The sequence below is a fragment of the Neopsephotus bourkii genome, unplaced genomic scaffold (assembly GCF_033783945.1).
Source record: "Neopsephotus bourkii isolate Nb327-2 ecotype Australia unplaced genomic scaffold, CSIRO-AGI_Nbou_v1 NB_1825, whole genome shotgun sequence".
Lineage (NCBI taxonomy): Eukaryota > Metazoa > Chordata > Aves > Psittaciformes > Psittacidae > Neopsephotus > Neopsephotus bourkii.
Window position 1 is genome coordinate 1564160 of NW_026902298.1, and position 14560 is coordinate 1578719.

The 14560-nt window shown below is 36.4% G+C and overlaps 1 long non-coding RNA gene across 2 annotated transcripts in view; it reads right to left on the bottom strand.

The window, feature by feature from the left end:
• The window catches only part of LOC133207104 (uncharacterized), a 658625-nt gene that overhangs the window by 283286 nt on the left and 360779 nt on the right, over nt 1–14560 (bottom strand). For both annotated transcript variants that reach the window (XR_009723950.1, XR_009723951.1), the window contains exon 3: nt 13317–13403. This is a non-coding gene — a long non-coding RNA (uncharacterized LOC133207104). The remainder of the gene's footprint in view (nt 1–13316; nt 13404–14560) is intronic.

Consider the following 14560-nt stretch of genomic DNA (forward strand, 5'->3'; position numbering starts at 1 on the left):
GTGGAAAAGCCAAAGTTATCATAACTTAACATTTATGGTCACATGCACTGTACACCTCTCCATCTGTATCATTGTGAACTGGCAAAGTTATATAAAGAAATCCAATCGCAAAACATAGCAATATTTTCTGAGGTTTCCCTAAGGAGTTGATGTGGTCCATGTGGATCAGGTAAAAAATTGCAGTGCATAGAAACACACACAAGAATAAGTTAAAAATCCCTAAGTAACACTCCAGAAAACTATATTAACTGAACACTGTTATGATCCAAATTCAGGCATTTGCTAAGGTTACCTGAAGTATTCAGACACCAACATCACATTAAATTTATTTCATAGACAGTGATAAGCTTTAACCCTTATCCATTTGAATATTCAAAATAGCCGTGAAATCTTAGAGACATTAAAATGCATTTCTAACATTCATAAGTGTTCACAAAAATCTTCCTTGCTTACATTTGTGCACATAGAAAAACCGCAAAGATATGAAATAGAAATCTAAATAAATTGTAGTCTCTTTTCATGGAGCCTGATAATTTGCTGGACCAGTAATTATGCAAACCCCATCACAGACAGGGAAAACATCTAAATATATGCAAAATGCTACATCATGCATCAAAACATGTACGTTTTCACTCAATCATGGTAAAACAATTTTAAAAGGGAAAAATCTCTTAAAATAAATAAATACATTTTTATTAAATTATAATACATAATATAAAATGACACACGGATGGGGGCTTCGATTCATCATTTTATTTTGAATTTAGATTTAAAAGAACACTAAACCAACATCAGAGTAGAAATGATCCATATCTGTGTTGTCACTGGAAATGTTTCTGTTTGTGCTACATGCATACATTTATGTGTGGGCTTTGTTGAACACCTTTATCATTAATTTATTCTTTTTATTCCTCTTCAGTCAGTCATTCATTTATACTCATGGTGCTTAATCTCTGAGGTGTCAAAATCACATTGAAAGAATAATTCAAGCTACAAGGTTGTACCTTTGTTTTCCCCTTGCAGATATATGAAGGGAAACAATGAACCAGCAATGAAAAGTGCATGTTTTCATTAGGTTTGAGAAGTTTATCATTAACTAATTAGGCTTTAACCAGAAAACAAAGAAAGAACTTTGTTTCTTTGTACCTAAATTGTAGAAGTACAGCTTATTAAGGTACTAATTTTCAGGCTTTTGGATCACCTTCTGTGGCAGATGTCCTAGTACCCTCTTGCAGGATGCAGATGGAGGGGAACCATAGAATCAGGGGTCATTTAGGTTACAGAGAGACTTTGAAGGCCACTTCATAGCACTGAAAATCCCCAAACTAGACCTATTTTGTAAGATGTCCTCTCAAGAGTGCTGAATAGTAGGAAACGGGCACTTCCCCTTCTCTGCTGGATATATTCTTACTAGGGCAGCCCATGGTTTTGTTGGCCTTCACTACTGTGAGGGCACACTTATGGCTGGTGGAGTCTCCACTGCAAATGCCTGGTTCTCTTCTATAAAGCTATCATTTCCTATCATTTCCTAACTTGTATGGGTACACAAGGTTATTCAGGCTCAGCTACATGAGTCTACATTGAATTTCATGAGGTTTCTGCTAGCTCGCTGAAGCTCCCCAAGATAAGAGCCCTCCGGTGCATCAGTTGCTCCCTACAGCTTGATGCACGCTTTTCCATCATTCAAGTTGTTTATAAAGACAGGAATTAATTCACAAGCAGAAACTTTGTGTTGCTCTCAAGTCATCCTTTGGACAATCTAAGCTCCAGCTGCCTTTTGGAGGCCTACAAGGGCACATCTACCCAACTAAGCCACAGTTCAGAGATGCAACACTGGAGGTTTACCCATACACTCCAGAGATAACTGTGTACAATTAAAAGAATACGCAACTGCTTAGTAACTCAGAAGTGGAGAGGAAGAGGAGTAAGGATGACTCTACTGAAGAAGGGCTTTGGGAATAATGCCCCAGAAAAATACAAGATTCCTAAATGACAGCAAAGACAAGAAGGAAAAAATCCTGAAGAAGCAAAAATCCTGAAAGCCACACTAAACCAGAAACCATAAAATAAAGGAGACATCCCATCCTTACAGGTAAAGAGCTGAAAACAGAACACATTGAGTATATGATTAAAAACATATTTTAAAAGCCCTAGTAGCATGGTAATACAGTTTCACAGGATAGAAATTTGTCACACATACTTGAAATGCTCCATTGGGTTGAATAGGTTGTCAGTCCAGATGCTAGAAGCCTTTTTTAGACTTTAAAGACAGGGAGAGCAGGAAAATCTTTCAGAAAATGACTGAAACCTTGCCTTGTGAAAGCAAGTCAAAGGAGACTAGACTCCTAAAATGAATGTCTCAACAAATTAGTCCTGGGATCATCTAACCTAAACAACCAAATCACCTTTTCACAATAATTCAGCTATTCTCACTCATGGCCTCCTTTCACCTAAACGTGATGTACACATTCTTCACAACTGTTTTAGAAGAACTGAACTTTAAAACTCACTCCATGTAGCAGCAACAGATATAACAAATGTGCAGCTTCAACCAGCATAAAAGATACAGGAGCTTCTTCTGAAATCCTGTCATGAAAATTAAGTTTCTGCATTTTTCAACTGGAATTTCTACTTTGTTTAAAAATAAATAACAATGGGATTTATAAGATTAAGAAATCAAAGTTTTAAATAGTGTCATTGTTATTATTATTATTATTTATTCTGGGTGCCACCTTTAAAACTAAATTTTTAATAACATTTCAGACTCATAGCCTTAGGGAAATAATTTTTTCAACAGTAGTTCAAAGGTTTAATGTTAAGGACTTTGAAGTATGATGTGATTCCTTATAGAAAATTAAAGGTTTAAAGAAAAATAATATATGAAAGTTAAAATACTATCGAGAAAGAAATACAGAGTCCAGCACCAAAGCAAGACTGGAGGACGGGAAAGTAAAACTCAGGTATGACTATGCTTTTGTGAGGTTTCCTCCTCTGTTTTCTATATTGTAACAAAACAAACATGTTTGAAAACAGCAAGCATGTTCCGAAATCTTCACAATCAGGATGCAAATATTATGATTTAGGAACATGAGAGGGAGAAGCTACCGTAACTTTACCTCCAAGTGAAGGTTAGGCAAAACTTTGACCTTGGGACCATTATCCCTCCCCTCCATCCCATGGCCAGTATGCAGCCCAGATCTGTTATGGTGGAAATCCATCAGTGAATATAGAAATACACTCAATGATGAGGTACTGTAAGGCTTTGGGAGGTTATATCCCATTCTATGTAATATAGTTGGGCTGACCATAAATGTCTGCCTTGCACTAAGTTTTCTCAGAGGCTTCTTATTTGACCAACTTTCAGCAGATATTCAGTCACTTATGGTAGCTCTGCATTTCAAATGCTGCCTTTATTCCTCAGGATAAGGTCACTGTTATTTGTGAAAGAAAGAGAATTGTTTCATGTTTCAAACCCCTTTCCAGAAAATTGCTGAACCACTTGGATTTAAATTGTCTGTAGGATTATGCTTTCACTGTCAGTTATTGATGTCCTATTTTTTTTCCCTGAACAGAGAAACAGTCCCACTAATTAAAGTTTTCACATGCCGTAAATAAATGAAAACAGACCTTTAAGAGATTTATATGGCAACTTCTTTAATAGACTTCAGATGTCCTAGAAATATTTAGTCAGTCCATTCCAGAGTTGATCTACACTCTAAATGAAACAAAACAGACTTTGGTTATCATGATACTGCTCATATTCACGTGAAGCAGGCTGGATGACAGTATATTGCCCAAAATAATAACAACAGTATAAAAATGATAAGATAGACACCTGCTTCGAGTTGAATGCTGAAATATTAAATGCGTGCTCAGCAAGAAAATAGAAATTGTGAATTACCCTTCATATTTTCTTGTCTCTCATATTGATTGTTGCATAATTTAAAGTAATAATTATTTGACAAACTTTGATGGCAAAAGTGGTTTCACATCATTCATGCGAGTGGTAGTGATCATGCACCAAAAGCCAGTGCACTGCTGTTCAGTTCCAAGATTTATGTATGGCTTCTTCCCCCTCCCTTTCACTTTCTATGTGGCAAATAACTGACTCTAGTATGGATTATCTACAAATCTGTTAGCACTAGAACAGCAGGAATGTCTGAAAAACAAGTGTAAATCGTGGGGCGACTGCCGCCTTTCTCCTTTATTTGAACTGCTAGCAAAAGCTATGCAACTCGTGCTAAATAAACGAGAGATTTCAGTGCTTATTCAGAGCTAAAACCAGTTGACAAACAAATGGTTGAAGACATGAAGACGCATTCAAGCACAGAAAAGGGAATCGTTTTGGTCAGTTGGATTAATACTGTTCCCACAAAAAGACTGCATAACCAAAGATAAACAAAATAATACTAAAGAAGATATTAATAGCAGGCTAACACATTGCTTAATTTATGAAATTATTATATTCTTTCATTTATTGTCTAAATTTCTGCACATTAAACAGAAGAAGTCATTGTTTTCAGCTGAACTGGGCTCCTTCATCTTTAAAAGCAAGATATAAATAAAACCCTCGGTCTTATGAAGACAGGCTGAGAAAGTTGGGGCTGTTCAGCCTGGAGAAAAGCAGCGAGGAGACCTCACAGGAGCTTCCAGTACCTGAAGGGGGCTACAAGGATGCTGGAGAAGGACTATCCAGATCAGGGACTGTAGTGACAGGACAAGGGGGAATGGGTTCAAACTGAAACAGGGGAAGTTCAGGTTAGATATAAGGAAGAAGTTCTTTACTGTGAGGGTGATGAGGCACTGGCACAGATTGCCCAAAGAAGTGACAATTTCTCCATCCCTGACAGTGTTCAAGGCCAGGTTGGATGGAGTCCTGGGTGACATGATCTAGTGTAAGTTGCCCCTGCCATGGTAGGGTGTTTAGAACCAGGTGATCTTTGGTCCTTTCCAACCCAAACCATCCTGTGATTTTATTTGCAGGAGGGTTTTTTTGCCATTGGGGTTTTATTTGTTTGCTTCTGTTTTTCAACTAAAAATACTTAAATCCTTTGAGGTAACTGAAAACAATTTCACATTTTTGTTGTTTTATTTCTTTTTAATTTCTCCAGGCATAAAATAATGAAGGAGGAAAAGGGAAGAAGAAAAGACAAAGAGGAGAGCACAAACCAAGGAGTAGTGGAGGCAGACTCATTCCATCTCTTTTGGGATTAGAAGGAACAACCTGTGTTTCCATTTAAGTCAGCAGACTTCCTGTCTAAATCCCTTATTATTTCTGCATAACAAATTTTTCCATAGAAAAACAGTATTAACAAATAATTTTGGTTTTTTTTCCATGAAAAAGTTTTTGTTCTTTTAGAGCAAGATATTAAACATGCTAGAAAATATGCTATTCCTAAACTTCTTCAACACATGAAACACAAAACCAATTAAATATTCGGCTTTTTAGCAAAACCAAAATAAAAATAGATTTTCAACCCAAACTTTTCTTGATGGAAAAATATCAAAATTTTTTTTCACTTTCTGTGAGCAGGTTTTTCATCCTGTTTACCCTCCTGGGTCTCTTCCAGATGGAAACAAGTGGGATAATCAACAAATGAAACTGCTCAGCATGGCTGCCAGGCTTTAAATATTAAAATCCAGGCCCAGCAAGGGAAATTATGTGTACACATGTAAGTGTTCATGAGTAAGTCCCAATGTTTCAGACACTGCCCAAACTATCTAGTGCTACTTTATGCTTGAACATTACCCAGCACACCTGGCATTGGACATAGTGCACAGCCATGATTTATCCACAAGTTTGCCATAGTCACTTTTGTGGTTAACATAACCCACTATATAGACATAAATTTACATTCTGTGACTGCAACCAGTTGCTGATAGAAAGAAAAAATAGGGAAAAAGTTATATATGGAAAGCATAGCTAGTATTGGGGGGAGGGGGGGTGAATGTATAAACCAGAATAACCCAGATCACATTAAGAGCTCTGGCAGCTCTCCCGTTCAGCTCTCTGCTAGTGAGCATAATCTGATATGGGGGACATAAGCAACTGATTAAGAGTTTGCATCTCACACCAATCTTCCATTACAAATATCTATGAGAATCTACTGTATGTTGAAGAAATTCCAAGATATCTTATGTAAGTTGATGAAATTCATTGAATGGACTTTGGAGTAACTGAAGACAAGCCAAATGATGATCTCAGAAGAACTATGTAAACCTTAATGGCTTCTCTGGAATAACCTCAAGTTTACACGAGTGCCACATAGAGCAGAATTTCATATTAAGTTTGACATTTTTCAACACAAAATCATCCAAGAAGAAAAAAGATCTATTTCTTTTGATCACCCCCTACACAAACACAAACTGTACTATTATTTTACAAACTCATCTTAGCTCTGCATCCTCTTTTGCAAGGCCATAGAGGAGGATGGGTTAGATAATTTGCTTCAGCATCAAATGGATCAAGTATGCAAAGCAAAATGAGATGCATGCACTTCTTCTTAGACCTCTCCCATGCTGTTTCTCATGACTATGTTTAAAGAATGACAGAAATAAACAGCAAAAGATGTGTTTCTGGCTCAGTGAGATTCACCAAATTCAATTATTCTGCCCACAACATTTCAGGGAATGCAATAAAAACAAAAGCATAAACCAGACACACCTCACCAAAGCTATAACATACAGTTACTCAGCATCCTGCTGTTCAACATTCTAACCGCAAGTAATCTACCAGCACAGATTGCTATAAGGGGGTAATGTTTTTACTATCTTTTTCCCAGTAGAAAAGTTCATGCTTCTCTGATCATCTTACAAAAGGGCAAGATTGTCTACAAAGAAGGTCAAGTTTGTCTCTTTTTCAAGCTTTGGCTATTCAGCACAGAATTTCAACTAAGTAAGCAGATTTAAAAACAAGCATGTGTCTTTACTCCTCTACTGCTGCATGCATAATGATTCTCATTGTACTCAGCATCACAGCATGGTAATCATTTTACCTCATCTATTTCTAGAGTGTTTTGAGAGATGCTCTGAGCTCAGAGTGGTGCTACATAAAACTGTCTCCCCACTCTAAGGGTAGCTGACAATTTAAGCAATATAGCATGACTGCTGCATATTGAAAAGAAAGATAAATCAGTAGTTAGAAGGAGAATGCAGCAGAGGGGATTGTGTGGTCTCTTCTCAGTTTTCCTTGTGCCTTGGTGGCTGACTGCAAGGAATTTGTATGGAAAAATTAGTTGTGGTTTCAACAGTGAAAGACTTCAAAATATGTCCCTACACTTTCTATCACCTACAGAGTTCACTGGATTTGTCTGAATGGTCAGAGAAAAGGGGAGAAATATAGCTCCTGTCTCCAATGAAAGCATCAGCTAGTAGACACTGCTTCCATTCCCACTGTGCCATGGTGCCTCTCCAGTGTCCTTTATCCTCCCTCACTGCTCAGCACATAATGTTCAGATATTCTGCACTGGAAATCTTTGTATCCCTGGAAATTTATCTTCAGGATGACTATAAAGTGTCAACAGATTTTTTTCCCATGCTTATTTCCCCATGTAATCTCTGAGAAGTAAAAGACAAATCTGAATCCACTTCTGTATTGTTCTTCAAACCCATGTTCCCTTTGGACTTTTAAGAATAAAGACTATATGCATCAGATTCCTTTCAGTAAAGTCTTAGATCTTAGAATACAAAAGAGAAGTTAGAGGATTATGGTAACTCTCATGGTTTAAGCCCAGCCAGTAACTCAAAAGCACGTAGGGGCTCACTCACTCCCCCGCTTTCCTCTTCCCTTGCTCCCGAAGGGATGGGGAGGAGAATCGAAAGAATGTAACTCCCACGGGCTGAGATAAGAGCAGTCAAGTAACTAAGGTATAACACAAACCACTACTGCTACCACCAATAATAATAATGATAAGGGAAATGACAAGGGAAGAGAATACAACCACTCATCACCCGCTAACCGATACCCAGCCCGACCAAGCAGTGATCTAACCCTTCTGGGTAACTGCCCTCAGTTTATATAGTAGGCATGACATGCTGTGGTATGGAATACCTCTTTGGTCAGTTTGGGTCAGGTGTCCTGTCTCTGCTTCCTCCCGGCTTCCCCTCCTCCCTGGCAGAGCATGAGACTCAGAAAGTCCTTGGTCAGAGTAAACATTACTGAGCAGCAACTAAAAACATCGTTGTTACCAGCTCTGTTCCCAGGCTGAAAGTCAAAACCACAGCACTGCACCAGCTACTAAGAAGGAGAAAAATTACTGCTACTGCTGAACCCAGGACAGTAACATAACATAATTCAGTACTCTTCTGCAATGGAATACATCTCTTATATCTCTTATAAAGCAAGTTGTTACGAATTGAGAGGAGGAAGGAAGGATTAAAGATGTAACAATATGACCACAACTTTAACTGAGACATAGAAAACCCACAGAGCAAAACAAAACAAAACAAAAGCCAAAAAAGAAGCAGGAAAATCTCCAGTGTAAAAGATGTATTTACCTCCCCTAATAGCACATCATATTATGTGTGCTGGAGAGAGATGCAGCTTCAGCTTTGCTTCAGTAGCTGTAGCTTCATCTTTGACATATTCAAGAAACACAGACCAAGATTGGTGACATTGTAAGGGTGAAATTATGGAGCATAAAGCATTTGGAATGAATATTGTTCCTGACTTGCATTGGAGTATGAAAAGTGTAAAAAAAGGTTACAGTTTGTCTTGCATCTGACATTTTTCTCCCTTTGGGACATCCTCATCAGCAGCAACAGCACAATGACCTTGTATGAGAATTTTTAGTAGAATGATGGAGTCAAAGGGTACAGTGTTCATTCAAATGCAGTTGTAAGTCAATTACATATGCTTGTGCTTGCCTAGATTGCTTCATCAATGTTCACATTAATTGCATACAAAAGCTGCTTTCCTTATCGGGTTTTTTTACTTACTTGAAAAGAGCAGAAGCCTTCCTGATGTATGAGTCACTACTATACACTGTCAGCTAGCAAAAGACAAGGAAAGAGAAAAAGCATTTTGCCATTCTTCTGCTCTGGATTAGTTTCAGAGCTTCCAATTAACACCATTGTCATATAAGTAAATGCCAGCTTCTGTGAAGAGTTTTATGTATTAGCCTTTTGTCCATTTCAATATTCATTTATAAGGGAATGTTTGAAGTGTGACAGTCACGTAAAAGAGCATGTGGCAAAGCATAGTATGAACAAAAATTAAGTTGCAGGAAATAGGACATTAACCTCCTCCACATATATACTGTATATTAACATTGATTTCTCTAGCAACCTGCACTTTATTTAAGGCATTCAGCTTCAACTGTTGTCTTACAAGTATGAAAATGTTAAGATAATTTTGTTGAGTTTCTAGAAATGAAAAACATCCACAAATCACAAGTTATGTCTGTAAGTCTTGGTGAGAACAGCTAAACCTTTTCAGCACTCCCATAATATTGGTCACTTTTGCCTTGACTTCACTTAGCTTCTCTCCTTGCTGTTCCAGAGCCTTATTTTCAGCCCTGTATAATCGTATGTCTAACCATGGTTGTTTATTTAGTGATTGCAGTAATACAACCTTAATATATTGAATGTGATCACTGAATCAAAGACGACTCTTTTCTCCTGAGGGAACATTTCTTAATAAGAGGGCTGCTTGCCCTTCTGGATAATCTGAATATGTCGACAGCATGTCACCTTTCATTTCCTCTCATTTTGCTAATCTGTAGTGGTGATGACATAGAAGTATGTGCCTTTGGTTTGAAAACCAGTCCTGTGTTACAACTTTATGATTGTTACATGTGATGTTTTAGAATTACAAACGCAATTAAAATTAAGAATAAATCATGATGAACCCATAAGTTCAATCAAGAACTGAGTTAAACATTTTGTTTAGTTTTGTTTTTTTTTTTTTTATAGACTAATCTTTAATTTGGTATAGTAGTTTGCTTTAATGTGTTTAGTTGCTATTAAAAGTGTTTGACTGCATCAACATGCAATGCAAAAATTAACTCTAATTAGTTTTCTTCTATTTACAACCAATAAGGTCTTCCCCTTTCTTGATATAAGAAACCAGTTGGAAGTCCAGGCACTGTATTTTGTGATGTGTATTTAATTATTAGTACAGCTAAATGCTCCTTTCTGTCATACATTACAGCTTCCCCATATGTTTTTAGCCTCAAATTCGTAATTCTGGCTATAGTAGTACCTCTTTTTTGACAATGGATCACAAAGATTGCTATAGCCCTCAGAAATAAATTGGTAAGTCCAACATGAATGGCAAAAAAGCAAAAGGTGGTCAATACTGTGTTCCTGAGAACTTACAGTACTTTGGATATTGCTTCCTGCATAGGTCCTGCTCCTAAGAAATATCTCTTGGCCACAAGCCTTCTACCAAAAAAAAAAAGCATTAAAATGCCTCTTAAGAAGATGCTACTCACTTTGTAAACAGAATTTATCTAGGAACTGTTGTCCTCTACAGAAATAGGAAGTAGTAAAGTTTTTAACAGAGCAACTTTTCATTTTCCTTCCATTACTCTTTAAGGATCCACATTCTTTTCCACATTTATGTACCATGATATCCTGGTGATCACAGTGACTAGCTAGGAGTCCAGTCATATCCATGAATACACTACTACACAAAGGCAAGGAGTATAGAAGGATGACCCATCCGTAACTACCTCTAAGATCTTTCCATATTAAGAACAACACCATAACAAAGTTATTACTACATTGGCAACACTCTTTTTATACATACAGATAAAAATAACATTTTTATGCATAGCTTATGTATATATAATATACAGATAAAAAAAGGGGTGCTGATGTTTATTCATCAAGTTCTGTTTAGGACAGAGATATGATGTGACAAAGAAGAAGCAACTTACCTGACATACTTTGATTCTTAAGTTTACTCCCAGTTGGAGCAATTTTCTATGTTTCCCTCAAGGCAGATTGCAAGGTACTGTCCTAGATAACATGGAATAAACATTTCTTTCTCATTGAGTTATAAATATGTTCTTTGAATACAGAGAGAAGCTTTAGAGTACTAAAAGCAGAAGAGGTACTGCTCAGTGCCTTCATTAGGAATGACTGGCTTCTCTGGCTGTCAAAATGTCGAGTTACTTGCACTGAAGAAACTAACAGATTCCTGTTTGCCATGTCGTTAGCAGAGACATAAGCTAATTTGAAGAATAAACATTTCCTTTTGCACATTTTACTTGTTAATCTTTCAAGTTCATTTCAGGTACTTATGCTGTTGTCATTTTCCATAGTCAAGCTGGAATGGAGCCAAGTGATTCACTTGTGCCTAGGTTTAGAATTTCTTTTTCTTTTCAAGATGAAAAGCAAAGAATATTGTTTCTACACCCATAGAAGAGCATCAGAAATTCTAATTTCCCAACTAAATTGGTCTTTGAATACAATGAAATTTACATTTTTAAGTAATTCTGGAAAATCAAAATTATATATTTAAGAAAAAAATAAATCAGCAGAATACAGAATGTTTTATTTTTCATTTCAGAAAAAAGCACCAAGACAACAGAAAAAAAAAAACACACAATACAAAACCAGACAAAGCAAAATAGTTAACAATTTGATTCTTCCCCCCCCATTGCAGATACTTCTAATTCAAAATTGACCTTATTTTGAGTGGTTTTAGGTCACTAAACAGCCATGGTAACGTGGTAACAGTCATGGGTACCTTCCAACAAAATCCAGTCTAAGATTCTATATGCTCTAACTATGAAACAAGTCTACATTTAATTCTTAATTCACTAGAAAATTAGATTCTTTTTCTTTTCAAATTTCAGCAGATGAAATAACTGAAATTTTCCACCAAATACATATAACTCCATAATTTATGAACCAGAACCAACCTTGATTAACTGATGGAACACACAAAATGCTTTAGCCAATAAAAAAATAAACTTGTCACACATGAAGTTATATGAGAAATTGTATATTCATGAACCTGAGATAATACCCTGAAAGTCCAGCTCAAGAGAGCAGAGATAGAACACCTTTGGTGGGCACCTGGTGTCCAGCCAAGATCAACCCACCACATATACAATAGCAACATTTAGACTGAAAACCTTTCTGCATGAACCAGACACAGCCTGAAGACATCAGTATGTTCAATATTGCACAAACTATTTCACTAGATGAGGTAACGACATAGCTGGGGCCACGTAGTAATATGATAGATTAGGATCCCAACAAGGCAGTGGAAAGGAGAATGCAATCATTGTGCAGCTACATATTTTACCTTAGCTTATAGGATGCTTTTCATACTGTTTTCCTCAGTGGGGTTAACTTGCAAATACAGTTTATGTTCTCTCTCACCTACCCTTCTGACAGGAACTTTACATGCCAATAAACTTTTCCTCTTCCCTATCTGTCTTCCCTTTTGTGCTCTACGCAAAATTGTAAGATGACTCCATTTGTACTGCTGATAGTTTATAATGCTCCAATGTTGTCAAGTGAATTATGGCATGGTTTGACCACATTTTTTATCCATTACATTGTCTAATAAGTTAAAATCTCAGTGTAGTCAAATAGTATGAAGTATTCCTTTTAACTTTTGATATAGTCTCTGTGAAGGGTCTTGAAATGCAGAACCAGATTGCATATCCCTTTGGTTCTGTATTCAATTTTTTTTTATTTTTTTTTTTTACCCTCAGCAAAACTCAATTAAGAAGTACTTATCTGACTGTTCCAATTACTTTGGTACTTAAGTGGAGGATATAAAGGAATATTTTTCTAGGACAAATGCTATAGAGGTTTGCTAGTGATCTGAACAACATTATAGAGGTAGAAACATAACACTTCAGAATTTCAAAGGTGAGCTTACTTTGTTTCTTTAAAAATACAAGTGTCACTCCTTCTCCTGGTTTTACAACAGGAAAAGACAAACACTTCACTGGTACCTTTCTGAAAATTCTATACAACAGCAGAAGAGAGTTCAATACAAAATCCTTGAGCTAAGTGGAGGGAGACATGTTGTTACCCATTTCAGTAAGAAATGCAACTGGAAAATCAATCCAAGATGGATTAGAGAAAACAACCCAACAGCAGCTAAAAATTATTTGATAGAAGTTATCAAACTAGGGATTTTTTCTTAATTAAAAATTATTAAAAAAAAAAAAAAGCTAAAGAAGAGAGGCATTTATTTAAGAAATTGGAAAGGAAAATCACTAAAACAAAACAGTGTCTCAATCAATTTTGTGTTCCTTGCCTCAAAAGTTAGAATTGATTTGTGTTCCCAGTCTAGGTACAGCTGTGCATTTCAGCAAGAAAGGTTTGAAAAGCAAAGAAGAACTTACCTATGTCACCAATTCCGTAACTGCATCAATCACGTCTTTGCTTCAGAGTCATTGACAGATTAATGCTGTCTGGAGGAATACAGTGTCCTGTAATGACAAGTTATAAATCATATAAAACAGGAATCTATCATGTTCAGACAATAAAAGCATAGAATAGCCCAAACTGGGATCCAGAAAATTGTGTTCATCTGCCATTTCTACACAGATGCCTACAAGGCATATATTACTTTTGTGTGTTGTATCTACATAACTAAGAAGTGGAAAGAAAATTTACACTGTAATATATATATATACATATATAGGTAAAATATATTCAAAGGTTAAGTTTTAACCTTGACATTAAATTGCTTATTATTTTACAGGCGCTGAAGGAAGCCGAATAATCCAATTAACATATTTTAATACCCCTCATTTGTACATGTCATGCCATGATTTTGAGATCAGGTATCTTGAAGTCTTTTTGTCATTTTGATATAAAGTCCAAGTTCTTCTCCTACCATGGTAGTATATAAAGATCATAGAATTATAGAATGGTTTGTGTTGGAAGGCACCTTAAAGCTCATCCAGTTCCAACCCCCTACCACAAGCAGGGACACTTTTCACTAGACCAGGTTTCTCAAAGTGCCATCCAGCTTGTCCATTAAAAAAAAATTGAATTTAATTGGATCTCTGCTTTCCTACCATTAGTTCCAAGTAAAGAGCAACTTCTTACAGTGTTTGTACAAATTGTGGGTAAAATGGATAATACTAGCTATATTAATGACATGTTATATATTGTGTCAAGTTTAACACAAGAGACCTTGAAAACAATGATGTCAATTCCTCACTTCCAATATCAAGAGATACCAATGATACGTAAGAGACTAGATATATAGCATGGGCCTGGAGAGAAAAAAGAACAGGGTACAGATCTTTGAAATGGTTTAACTGATATAGGGGACTCTTCTAATTGTCACCTGAGGTTTTAACATTGGTCTTTGACATTTATGTTAAGTGCTCCAACAGGGAGTTGATTAAATATTAGGGGCTGAAATTCAGCAGTTCATCTGTCTGCCTCTTACACACATGTTACGGAAATTGATTCTGGGCTGCAGAAACCTGCCAGGATAAAAGTTTTGTTAGAAGTGGCTTATTTAAATGGAGGACTTTGTCTTAGTGGAAACAAATTTTCTTCAATGGGAAAAATTATCAAGAAATTTACAACCAGCTTTAAAAATGAAGCTTCAACTGATCCCAAACCTCAA